At 45.9% G+C, this 16,517-nt stretch overlaps 1 long non-coding RNA gene across 3 annotated transcripts in view; it reads left to right on the forward strand.

Annotated features, from left to right (window-relative positions):
- The window catches only part of LOC132249375 (uncharacterized), a 142,425-nt gene that overhangs the window by 32,406 nt on the left and 93,502 nt on the right, over window positions 1-16,517 (forward strand). The window contains exon 2 of one of the 3 annotated variants that reach the window (XR_009460849.1): window positions 16,296-16,411. The exons of the other annotated variants lie outside the window; for them this stretch is intronic. This is a non-coding gene — a long non-coding RNA (uncharacterized LOC132249375). The remainder of the gene's footprint in view (window positions 1-16,295; window positions 16,412-16,517) is intronic. 3 annotated transcript variants of the gene reach the window in all.

Raw genomic sequence — 16,517 nt, forward strand, 5'->3', positions numbered from 1 at the left:
CTGGTTGATGTGGGGAAGGAGCCATCGTTTTGCCCTTCTCCTTACACCTTTACTCCCTTTGGGAGGGACAGTGGCTCTCTCTCCTTCCTCATCTGCATTGTGCCCACCCTCTACACAGGCACACCAAGGACACAAGGCTCCATAGAAACTCTTTCCGCTCCCTTCATACTGCAGATCTTCCCAGAGCTAACAGAGTTAGCCCAACTCTTACCCATTTCAGACTTGCTCATGCTGGGTTACAGTGCACCATACAATTGACGACAGTTCCAGAAGTGATAACATTAAGATATTATGTCTTGTGAATATCTTTCAAACCCTGAGAGGGTTCAGTATTTACAGAAACACATTTTACCATCTTTATTGGATTCCACAGTGAGAAAAAAAAATTGACCTGGTTAAGACAAATGATCCAATTCTTTACAAAGACAACAAATCTGAAGTCCAATTGATTTGTATTAATTGTTTTATTGAACAATGTAAATAACATCAAATATCCAATTTAAATAAATTCACTTGTGTTTCAAGATCACTAGAGACTAAAAAACAGGCTGTGATGCACATTGTTACAGAAAAAATCCTAAAATACACAGCAATGCCTTGACTTCTAGAGGAAGGAAGCACCATCCACCTCAGTGGAAGTATAGGGGCTTTTCATGTCTGATCGTCAGACTGTGGCATTATCAAGAAATCCAAGGAGAATGATATTTAGACAAGAAGTAGGCTAAGTTGGCCTGTAGTTAGCTCTATGGTACTGTAGCTAAACTGCTACTGGTACCTGGATTCACTTATTTAAAGCACTGCAGTGTACAGTATTGATATATCCAAGAAGTATACCCGAGGGGACTGCTCTGTTGGCACAGGATCACCTGGTGCATTGCACATTCTGGTCCTGTCCCTCATGATATCCTGCCCCCTCCCTTCTCTGTACCAGACAGGCCCACTGAATAGAGTGAGTAGGTACCTCAGATGACTGCACTACCTGATGAATATCTGGGCACCCTTTGGCTATATTGTACTGTAGACTTCTAATTGCCTTTGTGCTGCTTTAGCAGTAGAACAAGACAAAACTTGGAACATCCCGTTCTGAAGAAAGCTTAATATTGTGAAATTTGTTTTACTGGGGCTCAGAAGGAAAGAAAGATATGAGGATTTTAACTGAAAGTTGTTGGTTTTTTTAAATGTTTGATTTAGAAACTCTGGGAAATGAAATCTGCTTCCCAGGACATTGGCAGCTTCTCACTGAAACCAGCATCTGTGAAACTGACAAAGATGTTGATTTCCAATATGCAGATTGCCAGGGTCCTGGCCATCAGGCAGCCATGCTGATGAAATCCAAGCTGGGGCCTCTGAGCCAACTGTCCTCCCTGTTCTCAGGCTCCTAAATAAACAGCTTAGGAGCCAGCTGGTCTGAGAATCTGAAGGCCCAGTGGTAATCCTCTGCTAGATCTGCTGCCAGCCTTGTGAGGTCATCTCGGAGAGCCCCAACTCAAACAAGGAGCTTCAGGGTTTCCAGTCACCTGGTACAGATCCAGGAGCCTAGTCAGCCCCTATATGATGCTGCTAATCTGAAGCTTTGGGTCTAGGGCAATCCACATGGCAGGTATAGGCCCTGAATCACTGCCTTCCTAGCAGCCAACCAGGAAACAAGGTATATCCAACATTTGCCTGTGACTCCACAAAAGTTTGTTGGAACCTAAGATGTTTCCATGAAACATTTCAAGTTTAGCAAGCTGCCATTTCCTGATTAAAAGTTACTAGAACAGGACCAAGGATCTAGTCCTCTTCTGATTACGTGTTCAGAAGCCACACACTTTTGGAGGTTTTACCTATTTGAGGAAGGATGGAAGAATTGGATCTTGGAAGTAGTTGCTTCCAAGGAGTTGGCAATGTGTTCACTAGCTCTTATTAGTCTCATAAATCAATCCAGTGTCTTGTCTTTAATTTCACAAAGGTTCTACACTCCTTTTGTTTAAGTATCTAGAAAGTCATTCAAAAAAAATCAGTGCCAGAACATAGCAGTAACTACATAGGTGCATGTGTTTCCTGAAATAATATAATTGAAAATAAGAACTTATGCAAACTACCTTCTCCCTCCCCAAACTCTGTAACTTTGAAATTAAGCTCTAAATCTTGTCTGTTTCTGGCTGCAAGGGTCAGAGACTTGCCAGTGTCTTAATGGAAGACCATGAGGTGAAGATCTTATATCAACATGCTGCAACACTGTATCACTGCAGAGCTATGACTTTGTAAGGCCAGAAATACATCTCTTCATTCGGTTTGCAAGAGAGACTTTAGAGAAGGAACAAACCTGTAACATATGAGTGAAGCCCCTAAACAATTAATATAATGAAGTTCTGGAGATGCACTGAATTCACTGTGTCTTCCTATAGTTTTACAAAGGGATTGGGTCTACAGTGTGCTGCACATTACATTGAAATGGGCACACATCTCCCATGGATTTCTATGGGAGAGGAGTGTTTGTATGTATTTTTTAGGGGTGTGCAAAGCAGACTGCATTTGATTTGGATTTGGCCCGAATTGGAGACAGTGATTCTATTTGTTGATTTGGACTACTGTTCCTGATTTGATTCAATCAAATCAGAATCAGAAGATTTGATGCTGATTTGGAGAATCAGCGATTCAGCCATAGACACAGCTTTAAGTGTTTTTTCTACATACTTTGAGGTACCAGGCATGGCTTGTGAATGCTGTGATGGTGGGGCAGATGAAATGTCCCACAGGAGCATGGGGGGCCCCTCACGAGCTTGGCGGTGAACCCAGAAGTGGACCGGAAGTACTTCTGGTGGTCCACTTCCAGGTCCACTGGGGAGCATGCTGGGGCCCCCCACTCCACACCCCCTGGCTTGGTGATCAGCCATGGGGGGACCCCAGGTGTCCCCCCAGACCCAGGAGGCACCAGTCACCAGGGGGGCCCCAGGGGTTCCCCCACATACCCCCCAGCAGACCCAGAAGTGCTTCTGGTCCACTTTTGGGTCTGCTGCTGAGTGCACTGTGGAGCTGCCTGGGCTGCTGTGGGTTGTTCCATCTGTTCCACCATCACAGCATTCATGAGCTACCTGGTACCTTGAAGTATGTAGAAAAAACATTTAAAGCTATGTGTATGTCCGAATCGTCAAATCTTTCCAAATTGATTCAGAGAGATTAAAGGGTCTCCTGATTTGATTTGGATTCGGAGATTCGGCCACTGATTCGGGTCAAAGCTCCGCTGAATTGAAAAGGACTGAGGCTTTGCACAGCCCTAATATTTTTCTGTATCTTCCTTTTAAACTGGTTCAGGACACTGCCCACCAAAGAGAAACAAAAGTTACTTTTATCAACAAAACTTGCATCTCTGTTGGTGTAACAGTACCCCATCAAGTATTTGACTGTCTTGTGTGACAATCTGATCATTTTGTCAGTGTTGCCCATTTTAAATGGGACTAGAATGGATTAATGGATAAGCCTCAAGAAAATCATTTAGAATTCATCATTATCTTAGAGGGGTGTTTCTAATAAAGTATTGCAGGGATCTTCACTTAACCCAATATTATTCAACTTGATCAGTGATCTAGAAGAAAACATACTTACTGGTAAAATTTACAGAAGGCACAAATTGAAGTAGTAAAAATAAGACCACAACAGGTCAGTTTTACAGACTTCTCTGGAATACTTGGGAAAGTAGGCTTAGTCAAATGGCATGCATGGTAATCCAGCCAAAAACAAGTATACAGTTAGGAAGAAGAAAAATTTAGGTCATGCTTACAAGATTTGGGATATTATTTTGGACTGCAAAGACAGAGAGAACAACTTGGGGAGGATGGCAGATAAAAGAAGCATAAGCACCTTGTGAAGTTCTGTAGGTAAATGGGCAAACAAGATCCATTTCATCAATGGCAGAAAAAAAAAAATCAACTAGGAGAGGGGAGGTGGCATTATTTCTGTGTACTATATTTAACCGACTGTGGTTGGGAATATTACCAGAATATCCCATGTCTACATCTGGGATTCATAATTGAAAAAGGACATCAAATATTGGAAAGAGTCCAAAGTGGAGATGCAGTAGTTATTCAGATCTGGAAGACATGGTTTATAATATAATTTAAGAAGTTAAATCTATTCAATGCTTCACCTCCAAGAGAAGGTGAAAAGGTACAAGCACCTAGTTGGGAGAAGACATTTCTGGTTATAGGAGATTCTTTACTCTAGCAGGAAATGGAGAGATCCAGTGGATGAAGGCAGAAGCCAGAGAATTCTAGTCTAGAAACAGGGCACAAAAAATCTACATGGACATGGATGATGAAGCCTCCATCACTTGAACATCTGAATTAAGACAGCGTGCCTTTGTAGGAGGCATCTTGTTCTTCAGACAAAATGTATATGGGCTTGATGCAGAAATTACCAAATGAGGTTCTGTGGCTTACATTATGTGAAAAATCAGAATAAAATGGTCCCTAATAGCCTTTACTTAATTTAAAAATTAAAACAATTGTAAAAAAGTAAGTTAACTGAAAATAGTGGGCAACGGGGGTGGACCTAGGGGCTAGGGACAGACATTCAAAAAGCCTGAGTCTGAATTGATTCAATCTTTGCAGGTTAGTCTAACCTGGCTAGGCTAAATCAGTTTTGTAACTGGATAGACATTCCAGAAATGCAGCACATCCCTGCAGTGGCTCAGGCTAGAAGCCAGTGGGGGGCGGGCACTAGAGCAGCCCTCCCTTCCTTCCACAGCATGGAGATGAGGGGTGTGTGGCCAGGCTCTGGCAGGACACTGTAAGTAGCCCAGCAAGGAATTGATGATAATGTATATCACCCACCCAATTAAGGAAAACAACAGAGGGACATTACCAGCTACTTGTTGATTCAGCATGGATTGTAGCTAGTATGTGGTCTGCTAGCTAATACACAGACACCTCCACAGAAAGGCAGAGGGGAGGGGGGAATTCCTGCTTACCAGGGAGTGGTGGAGGGAGAGGGGAAGCTGCAGTCAGGGTGCAGAGGAGAGGAGCCAGCCCTGCTGTGGAGCAGAGAGCCCCACCCAGCCCAGAGAGCATGCGAGGATGCTGGGAGTGTTTGGTTTATCTTAAACCAGCAAGGGGTTTGGGACAGACATTGCATAAACCAATTTGAGCCAAATCATTTAAGTCTAATGCTACATTCAACCAGGTTTATCTGAAACCAGTTTCAGCCATTCTTAAACTGGTTTATGTGCACTGAACATCTGTTCTGTTACAGGTTTAAACCAGTTTTTGATCACTTAAACCAGTTTACATGTAATGTCTGTTCCTAGCCAGGGGGAGTGAAGTGGGGCAGTTGTACCCCCTTGATTCCTCTTCCACCCGAACTTTAAAACCAACTGCCTGGGAGGGGCAGTAGCATTTCTACTTGGGCAGTGCTGGGACAGCCCATTGATTTCAGGGCTCATTGTCATTTCCCTGATTCCTGCTAATCTCTCTCCACTCCACAGGTGTTAACAAACCTCTGTCCTCTTTAATGATGTTGATGTTCCACTAATTCAAAGTATCCTTTTTTTCTGTAGTATTGCTTTCTGTCAGCCATTCCTAGGAGTATCTCTCTTCTATTTCATAGCCCTGCAGACTGTTTGTTGCACTAGCTGAAAACTTTAATTCAGGTGTGATCGTATTAACTCAGGTGTAGAAATGAATGACAGTGAAGTATTGGAAGCACTGTTAAGATGCTCAAGAAGGCTAGATTTTGTTTTATGAATCTGAATAAGCAATGTATGTTTAACTATGATTACAGGTCATATGACCCAATATTTTTGGGCTATTTTGAATGTTTGCCTAGTTTGTTGTGTTATTTTTAACTTGTATATAAACTTGGCAGCTTATTGAATACTATAGCACAACCCCACTAGCATTTTAGTAAAGAATCTAGTTTCCCTTTAACAGGAGAAAAATATGTGTTCTGCTATATGTGATGATGCACCACTTCATCTGCACCCCTCTTTTCTAAATCCTAGATCTACCCATGGCAGGCAGTACCTCCAGAGAGACTTTACATAGTAGGCCTGTGCGAAGAAGCTAGTATTTGCTTTGGATTCAGATTCAGCCAATTCGGGGACAGTGATTTGATTCAGCGATTCAAATCATTGTCCTGAATCAATTTGGCTGAATCTAGTCAATTTGGCTCAATCCCTGCTGCCCTCCACTGCCCTGTGCTGCATGGGGGGGCTCTGCCATGAGCCCCCAGAGGCCCTAATGGCTGCTGCAGCAGCCAGCAAGTGCGGGGCTTTTTTTTTTTTTTTTTTTTTTTTAAGTGCTGGGATGCTGGGGCTGAGTGGAGCAGCCATTGATGGGACTACAAGAGCGGGCGGGGGCTGGAGCCTGGTGGGGGTCTTCCCCGTGGTCCCCTCCCCCTCCTCCAGCCCCCCCCCATCCCCTACTTACTGGCATGGAGCCTGGGTCCAGCTCCCTGAGGCAGTGAGTGGGGACTGCCTGAATCTCTGAATCATTTCGGAGGCTTCTGAATCTATTTGGACCTTTTAATTGGTCTCCTGATTCAACTTGGATTCAGAGATTTGGCTGCAAAAATCAGGCTAAATCTCCTCCAAATTGAATCAGCAACCAAAGCTTTGCACAGTCCTATTAGATAGCTATGAGTACAGAAATCTTCCTTTGGCCCTGTCACGGCGGGGTCCTGCAGGAGGGCCGTGATCTCCTTAAGGCCCCCTCTCCATGTCAAGTCGGCCCAAGGGCACCCTCTATTCTCGCCCGCCACATCTTTGCTCTTAAGTTAAGTTGGGAGGCTGCCTTATACCCTCTTGGACACGTAGACTCCTGGACCCCTCATGGATCTTGTCCAGCACAAATGGGTGCTTCGGGGCACCCTAGCCTTATGGGCTACGCGTGGCTCCAACCTCCCCTGATACCACGCCCCAAGCCTCGCAGATGGGATAGACGTTGGTTTGTCTCTCTCTGTACACTGACGCCCCCTCCTGGGGCTCTCCCTACCCACTCCGGGCCTTCGCTGCGCCGTCACCCTCTCTCAGGGCCTTCTCTGTGCTGTTGCCCCTTGTCTGGGCCTTTTCAATAGTGCCCCCTCCTGGGGCCTGCTATGACCATTCTGGGGCTTCTAAAATGCCGCCTCCTTCCTTGGGGCTTTTCCTTGCCCACACCTGGGCTTCTGAAGTATTGCCCCCTTCCTGGGGCTCGTCACACCTGCACTGGGCTTCACAATCATGTTGCCCTCTCTCGGGGCCTTCTCAATAGTGCCCCTTCCCTGGGGCTCGTCGTACCCACACTTAGGCTTCTAAAATATTGCCCCCTTCCTGGGGCTTGTCACACCCGCACTGGGGCTTCTCAATAGTTGCCCCGCTCTGGGGCTTGCTACGCCCTCACAGGGCTTCTTAAAAAGTCTGCCCCTTCCTGTGGCTCGTTGTGCCCAACTTGGGCTTCTCAAAGTTGCCCCTCTCTAGGGCTTGCTACGCCCACATTGGGGCTTCTCCAAAGTGCCCCTCTCTAGGGCTCACTACGCCCGCACTGGGGCTTCTCAAACACCCCCTCTCTGGGGCTGGGGTCTAAGCACCCCGTAAGCTGTGTCCTCACTGGTGCCGGGGTCCACAAGTCACTGTGGGTTCCCCCTGAATACGCTGCGCCCTCACTAGCACTAGGGCCCCCACACCACTGTGGGTCCCTATGAGTATGCTGCGCCCACTCAGGCGCTGGGGTCCTCACCCTCTGTTGTGAGTCCCCAATGAGGTCTCCTCCAACCCCTATAGCCTCACTCAAACCACCAGTCTAATAAATAACAATGCCAAAGCAAAACCACAAGCCCCTAGGCTGTAACACAAATTGAAGCCACCTGGCTATAACTTAACACCACAGCTCAAGCCTCCCAAACTGCCTTCTGTAACTCTGCTCAAGCAGTACTTGTGGTTCTCACTGCTTCTAGTGTCATGGCTGAGAGAGCTTCTAGCTGCTAACAGGGAATTGCCAGCTTGGCTTCAGCCCTGGGCTTTATAAGGGCCAGGCCCTGCCTCCTACCGGCAGCTGACTCTCCTTAGTTGCCCCAGCAACCCACAGCTGTACTCCCTAATCACCGCTAGGGCTCCTTAGGCACTGCCAGAGCTTCTCCCCTGCCAGTTTTCCCCTCTCTAGGAGCGGGACAGCGAGGTGCGCCGCGACAGGCCCATTAGGGAAATATCACCCTTTTGCAGATTGCAGGACTCTTTCCTTGTCACTGGAACTATGTAGAGTATGGAAGACTGTGAAAGATGAAATCTTCTGAAGTTTTATTTTGTTCTGATTCAGAACACAATATGAAAATATCAAACATATCTGGGAAGGAAAATTCTGAAAAAGGTCAAACAAACCTTTTTTATTTTATCTTTTTATTTTGTATTACAAAAACAAACTAAATCAAATCAAAATGTTTCATTCTGAAAAGGTCAAAACAGGTCATTTGGACACCCATGCCACCACTTTTTTTCTCTCGTTTTCTTCTGAAACAGGATTCCAGCAAAATTGACTCTATCTTGTAATGCATTTAGATATTGATGGATTCACAAATTCGGACACAATATTGTTCCACTGAAGTTTCTCTAGTAAGTTTTACCTATTCACTCCCTTTTCTCATCCCTCAATCACATCCATATCTTCACATCCTTAGCTTTCTACTATTTCTTTAACTTTTTAAATAATAAGAAAATAAAATACATGGATTCCAGCTGATACCAATAATCCTTTAATTACTCTACTTCTATACATCTTTGTAAGGAGCTCTGGGACAAAAATCTCATTAACTGAACCTTAATATGAGAGGTATAGAGGTCCAGATTGTAGATATAAAAACACTAGTTTATTTTTTTACATGCAATATCATTTAATCAAATCCAAGTCAGATATATATAATATATTTCCAGGAATCATTTACATAATATAAACTTTTGTAGCCAAAGGCTGTATTTTTTATTTAGTTACTCCACCCTTGCACTGGTGTAAATCCAATAGCTTTAGGTGAATGACTCAATTTGTACAAATCAAAGAGGAGAATCAAGTGCTAGAATTTCAAGGCAGTGAACTGTTAGTGGGAATGGAGAATTGACCACATTCCTGGTGCAACTACATTTTTACATTCAGAGCAGATACTTTTATCCACTTCCTCTTATTTCTGTGTACAAAACATGTTTAAATGCAAGTATGTGGAGTAGTGCACTTGGGACACTATATATGGGCAGAACATAAAAATGTCTAGGCCTGTAAGTTCTTGTCTGCCTTTATGATGTGCATGCTTCCCTTCCTCATTCGGGATAAACAGGAATGCTGTGTCTCACCTGGAGATGTACAGATTATTTGGTGCATAGTAGAAACTAGAAAATTAAACATGATTGTTTATACACAGAGAAATACAAAATGGGAGAGGGTATGAAGATCTGCTGTTTATATCCATGGGAATTGGAATTAAAGTTCCAATTCTTTTGCAAGCAGATCTGATAGGGTTATTTTTATTGTACAATCACAAAAGACTATTCCATGACCACATATGGGAGAAACATATGAATTTTGTACAGTAGCAGCAAATATATCTTTAAGTTCCTAGTAAGTCCTGTGGGTACTTTAGGAGTATGTGTAAATGCTTTATATTTGTCTAGGGCTTTTTAATGCATCTTGGAACTATTTGCATAAAATAATGCAAAGCCGTATTTTCTTGCAGTATTGCAGTTCTTGGAGGGGGAGTATATCAGAGACAGAACAGCTCTCACACTATTTCTGTCTTATTTTTGCTTCCTGAAACAAGCCCTGGCCCTGCTAATTTCAATGGGAGTTTTGCCATTGATTTTAAAGTAAAGATTTTACCTCAAGTATCAAAAATGTAAGCACAAATACAAGTCATGAAGTATATGTGTCCCTGTTTCCTGTGGCTAGATATAGTGAATTCTATTCATGGCTCTTTTAAAGATTTGCTATGCAGCCTTGAACTATGGCTAAGAGGGAGATTATTTTTTCAAAGCCACTCCTAAAATTATGAATGCTTGCTTCCCACTAATGGGCTATATATATATCCATATTTCTCAGGTGGTGTTGAAAAGCTGAGCCTTAACCCCTTAGCCTTGTCTCTACTAGGAGATTGATCTATTTTCTGACATTTATTGTTAAGACCAAATCTCATTCATATGCTCCATAATAACACTCAAATACCTTGCATGGGGGAAGAGAGAAAAAAAAAACACACTATAGAATGTAACTATGGCTTTGGAAATTTTAAGCCAACCAATAATGAAATAATTTTCCAGAGGCCAGATCATTAGCTGGTATGAATTAGCATAACACCACTGATGTCACCCTGTTTGCACTTGCTGAGGATCTGATACAGGCAGTTGGCTTTCAAATCTGAATGACAGGATCTCAGTTGTTAGTAACTTTCATATGCTTTGAAATATCTCCACAGGAATCTTATTTAGTTTTTGGAATAACCTATATGTTTGACCTTTAATAAATCCTATCAGACTCTCCCAAAGAGCAGTAGGAGATAAAAGCGTTACACAGGAATAGGGAAGCAAACTTGTGAGCAACCGTTTTTATTTACTACTTAAACTCTGGAATAAATAGTTAATGGGTAGAGAGTCCATAAAAAGAACACAGGAATCTGCTGTTTTTCCCATGTGAACTGGCAGGTGTGGATATTTTTAGGCAGCCCGTATTTTGTTCCTGTAACAAACTGTCTTATCTAATTTGATACAGAAGTCCAGTATAATCTCCATAAAGAGACTAATTTCTTGTAACCACATAGTTGGTTCCATTTTCTCCTTTACCTAAGCCTGCTGCCTTGTCAGGTTTTGTTTTTTTTTTGTTTTTTTTTTGGGGGGGGGGTGTATTTTTTATTATTTGCTTGTTTGTTTTTTACCATGAGGGAAGGTGGTTTTCTACCACAAGTCCTGCTGTGTAACTAGGGCACTTTTACACATGCTCCGGGAAGCGCAGGGGGGTGCTTTTAATTAGCGAGCCGTGCTAATTAAAAGCATGCAAGCATCATGTGCATCAGCATCCCCCGTGCTGAAAAATGGCAGCAGGGCACTTTGAACTCAAGCTCATTGAACAAGCTTTAGTTCAAAGCTTCCCACCACCATTTTTCAGTGTGGTGTCACTGATGCGTGTGATGTGGGAGGCTGCTGGAGTGCATTTATTTCCATGCTCCAGTGGGCTCGATTAATCGAGTTTGCTCTAACATCAGTGGGATCAATTAATCGAGTGTGCTCTGACATGCTGGATATCCAGTGCATCAGTGTGCTCCCTACACATCTCCCTACACATCTGTAGGAGCCCTAAGATTAGGCTTATGGCACTAGAACTCATGGGGCACGTCCAGACGAGCGTGCACGTGCCTCTTGCCATGCCTCAAACCCTTTTGAGGTGGGGTAACAGGCACGTGTGGGAATGAAAAAATGTTCCCTGAGCTGTAAACTTGCAGTGCAGGGAGAAAATTAGACCCCTGGGTATCCAGAGGTCTAAAAAAATCCAAGTTTAAAAAAGCAGAGCAGGACACAGTCCGGGGCCATGCCCTGAGACAACTGGAGGCTGGGTCCTCCACGGAGACACTGGCTGCCAGAGCATCTCTATGGTTGGCCCTCGCCATGGTGCAGAACCATGTGGCCACCCAGGCTGTGTGTTCAGCACCTGGGCTCCAGTGCCAACTGAGTAAAGGGTTGGGGGGGCTGGAGGAGGGGGGAGGGGACCATGGGGGGGGACCCTGATGGTCCCACCCACTCCACCAGCCCCCCCGACTCCTGCCTTGGCTGACCCCTCTCCCTGCCGGCCCCCCCGAGGTTCCCCACCCCTGCCCTGGCTGGCCCTATCCCCCAAGCCCCCCCAAGCCCTGCCCCCCCATAGTTTAAAACCCCTCCAAAAAACCCCAGCACTTACCAGCAGTCTGGCTGCCATCTGGCTGAGTGGGGTACCACCTGAACAGTGCGGGGCAGGGTGACAGCCCCAGCGGCCCCTGTGCTGCTTGGGGTGGGGGCTCTGCCAGGAGGCCCTGGAGCCCCCCACCCCTGCTTCTAAGGTAAGAAGAGGCTTTTGTTTTTCCATTTTTTTCTGGGTTTTTTTTTCTTTTTTTTTAAAGTGACACGCCCCATGGGGTTGTGGGGGTAGCTGTGGGGGCATGTGCAAACATGCAAGCATGTGTGCTTCCAGCAGCTCAAATAGAAGCAGTGCAAATTTGTGCCAGGGTTTTTTGCCTCAGCGCACATGCTTGGACATGCACTTTGGTGTGGAGCAAATTGTGCCACTTGGGGCAAAATTACCTTGCCTGGCTCCTTCCGGATCTGCAGCCAGGGGGAGCTAGAGCTTGGGGCCAGCACCTGTGCTGCCCCAGCAGTATAAAAAGCTTCCCTGTCCTGGCCCCATCCATACAAAAAGCTGCCCTGGCAAGCAGCTCGGGGCTACTCGCTCTCTGGAGCTTCTGGGACCCAGCCAATTGATACCTGGGGACACTACTCCTTGTGCCAGCTGGACTGCTGCAGCAGCATCCCAAATCCATTTTTAAAAATACTCCAAAATCCATGTTCTTCCACATTTAAAACAAAAAACCACTCTACACATACCCACCCACCCACACACACACCTAGAGAAAGAGATTAAACAGTGATAAGTTGGGTAAGGCTTTACTGGTATATTTACAACATTAAAGCAATTTGGAAGCCTACCAGTGTCTCTATCATCACGAAAAAATAAATTCTAAATACCTATATGTGTTGATGTATGCTTTTGGTTTTCTTCATACATGATGGGTGTGTGATGGGGGGATGTGGTGTTTGTAGGAAGGAGGTGAGAAGGGGTATGAGGGAAGGCGGGTGGGTGGATGTGGAAGGATATGGGTTGGTGTGTGGGTAGGAGTGGGGTAATTGCTGGGGGCACTGTGGGTGTGGGGGACCTTGTGTGGGGGCTGCTCAGGAGGGGTGGGTATCCTGGCCCCAAAAGGGTGCAGGCCCCCCCCAGCACATGGAATACCCCCCCCCTTCCAGGGTCCCAGCTCCCCCCTGGAGGGCCACAGCCCCTATCCCCCACAGGGCCCCAGCCCCCCTGCCCAGGGTCCCAGCTCCACCCTGGAGGGCCCCAGCCCCCCTGCCCAGGGCCCATTACTAACCTTTAACAGCAACAGCAGGGAGACCATTTGCTGAGCCCAGCCTGGTTCTGCCAGCCCTGGGGCTGCTCTTGCCACCCAACTGGGCTGGTCTTGCGGCAGCAGGACCCGGTGTAGCACACAGGGACTGTGTGTCAGGCCCAGCTGGGTCCTGGGCCCCCTCTGCAGCCCAGCTGGGATGGGCCCATGGTGACAGGAGCCAGTGTGGCATGTGGGGACCGCATGCCAGACTCAGCCAAGTCCTGGGGCCCCTCTGCAGCCCGGCCAGACTTGGCCCTGATCCCTGTGGCTCACTAGTCTGGCTTTGCACCGGAGTGGGTCGCACAGCTCCAGGAGGTGCGCACAGGAGCCGTGCCTCCCAGGGCCCTGTGACCTACTCCGGTACAAAGCTGGACTAGTGAGCCATATGGGGCTGGACCCAGTGCAGCATGGGTCCTGTGGATATTCAGGGGTCTAATTTTCTCCCCATGCTGCAAGTTTGCAGTGCGGGGAACATTTTTTCATTCCTGCATGTGCCTGTTGCCCCACCTCAAAGGGGTTTGAGGCGGGGCCAGAGGCACATGCGCACTCGTTTGGATGTGCCCATAGAGGCAACTTGTATCATTTGCTTTGCATAAGGCAAAACAAACTTGTGCTGGGAAGCTATTGTGCTGGATTTTCCTGTCTTTGGAGATTCAGAAATTCCCTGTCTGTGTCTTCATAATGTTTTCTTGACCTATGTGATTTTGTAATGTACACAGATACCTTACTAAAGGAAGGCAGCAAATGGGTTGTGGAAGGTTGATATATTTTAAGCCTAAAAGGGCAGCACAAACTGCATTGCTTTGCCCATGGCTTGACCAAGCTGATTTCTCAGTTCCTTAAGGATTATATATCAAACCACAGGGAAGCTAGCTGGCCAGACATGGAATTTGAAAATAGAAATCACTGCCAGAGATAACATGAAAAAAAGAATACTGGGTCAAACCCAATTCTTTCTTTACAAGGAGCAGAACCATAGAATCATACAGCTGGAGGGGATCTCAGGAGTCATCTGCTCCAACAGCTTAATATCGTACATGCATAAGTATACTATACTGTGTCTTATGTGAGGCAATTATTAATTGCGGCTATTTATTCAAACTTTGTGATAATTTCTGTGTGTTACAAGAGAGCCAAGAGTTCCCACCTAAGATTAGGACATCCATGTACTGGGTGATGTAGAAAAACAGACAGCTTCCAGTCTAAATATACAGGGGAAAGAACAGGAGAGAAAACAACAAAGCAATAAAATGATGGGAAAAAAAGCCTCAGAAATAGAACTTACAATGAGTAAAACTTTGAATTTATTTCCAAAGATATTTTTGTTCCTAGGATGAAAGGTCCCCAAATATTTCATTTCAGAAATACCCAAATATTCCCACAGCCCAGGCTTCCTGGGCAGCAGAAATAACTCTGCTTTTGAAACAAAAATGCATTCCCCTGCAGTCTAGTAGATCGCTTGATGAGCGACCCAGTTCTGTAGAATTTCCCACTCCTCAGGCTTCTTTCCTCTTCAACTACATTATTGCCAGACCAGTTGTCTTTCCAGGGTGCTAGGAAGCTGAGAATCAGGTAGCCAAGCAGAAAGCCAGGAAACGACATCCCACAGAGGAGATTTGCCACAACTACAGGGTTTCCGGTTCTCAGGAAGTTTCTTTCCCTTTCCCCTTTTCCTCCCCTTTCCTTTCCAAATTTGGTTTTGATCTGACTCGGACCAAAACTAACTCTTCTCCCAATTTGGGAAGCCTGGAAACGAGCAAGATCCTGCAGCAGCTCAGTGATGTTGAGGTGGAGTTCTTAGAACGGTAGTGCAACCAAGCTGAGAAAAGTAGCCATGTTTTGCATTGGGCGGTTGACAGCTTCAAAGGAACTTGCTCCAGCAAAGGTTTGGAAGACACACAGCCTGCGCTAATACTTAGAAGAAGAACATCAATTTTTTTTCAAGACCTATTATGCACAGAACTTATCACTGGGGACTGACTCAATATGTGATTTCATGGAAATCACAAAAAAAAATAAATCAGGCATTGTACATGAAAACAGGCAATGTCTACAAAACCTGTGCATTTAAAAAGTAGTAAAAACGAAATACTGGCTCCCCAATGGGAGCCAGTAGTCCTCATGGCTGCTGCGGTCTAGCCATGCAACCTACTGGGGGTGCATAGTAATGCATTTGGGACAATATATATGGACAGAACATTTCTCTGAGTGACCAAGTTTAGATTAGGAGCAAACAGTATATATGTTCACCCTTATGAGGGTGAGGCACTTATAGGCAGCCTATGCTGGCAGAGGTCCACAGGTGTGGAACATGCCTCTCAGTGTGCTATGCAGGCTCCCAGAGATTGTGGAGTGCAGCTGTGCACCTAGACCACCCCTGTTTGGCTGCTAGGTGCCCCCAAGCCCCTGATGCTTCACCACAGATCCTCCCCTGTGTTACACCCAGAGGCTCCCTTGCCCTCCTTTGCTAATTGTATGTGCCTCTGTATTCCACTTGCCCACATGCAGCCTTGGTGCCCTACAACCTGTGCTCAAGCTCATAGACACAGGAGCTGTGGCATGTCCTGCTTGTCACTCTGCACAACTTGCTGGAGGCTGATGGACACCATGCATGGCCATCTGAACATGATCCAGCAACTAGTCACCATGGGATGTAGCTTTCTGCCCCCAAGCTAGCAAGAAATTATTCTATGTGGGGCCAGCTACCACACTGTGCACCTACAGAGTATGCTGGCCTGTGACACTGACTTCCACTGATGAGGACGAGACCACCCAGGATGCCATTGATACCGTGGTGCTCTGGCACTACTTCTAGATCATCAAGTGCCAATTCTGAATCTGTGTCACCAGCAGCTACCTGTAGCAGTGGGTTGTCTTAGATACCTGGGATAACAAATAGTGGGTCCAGACCTTCCACATGCATGAGACCACCTTCATGGTGATTGTTACTCAGCTGTCCCCCCACATCAGACACCTGGATATCAGTATGTGGCCACCTCTCACTGTGGAGAAGCAGGTGGCCATCTCCTTCTTGACTGCCCACCCTCTGCAGTCTTCATTGTGTCACCAATCAGCTTGGCATGGGCAAGTCCACAGCCAAAAATTGTGTCTAGGAGGTGGATCTGGTCATCCAAAAGGTCTTGGCCAACCACTTTATCCATCTCATTAACTTGCAGGAGGTGTTTATCAGCTTCTTCCACATGGGCTTCCTGAACTGTATTGGGTCCATGGGCTGCACCCACATCCCCATCCTCTGCTTACCCAAGGTGCCCAGGAGTTCATCAACCACAAGGTATACTTTTCCATCATCCTGTAGCTCATCATCTATAACTATGGCTGCTTCACCCACAACTTCGCTGGCTGGGAGGTTACTGTCCACGATGTCTGTCTTTTGCAAC

Source organism: Alligator mississippiensis, chromosome 3 (assembly GCF_030867095.1).
Source record: "Alligator mississippiensis isolate rAllMis1 chromosome 3, rAllMis1, whole genome shotgun sequence".
Classification (NCBI taxonomy): domain Eukaryota; kingdom Metazoa; phylum Chordata; order Crocodylia; family Alligatoridae; genus Alligator; species Alligator mississippiensis.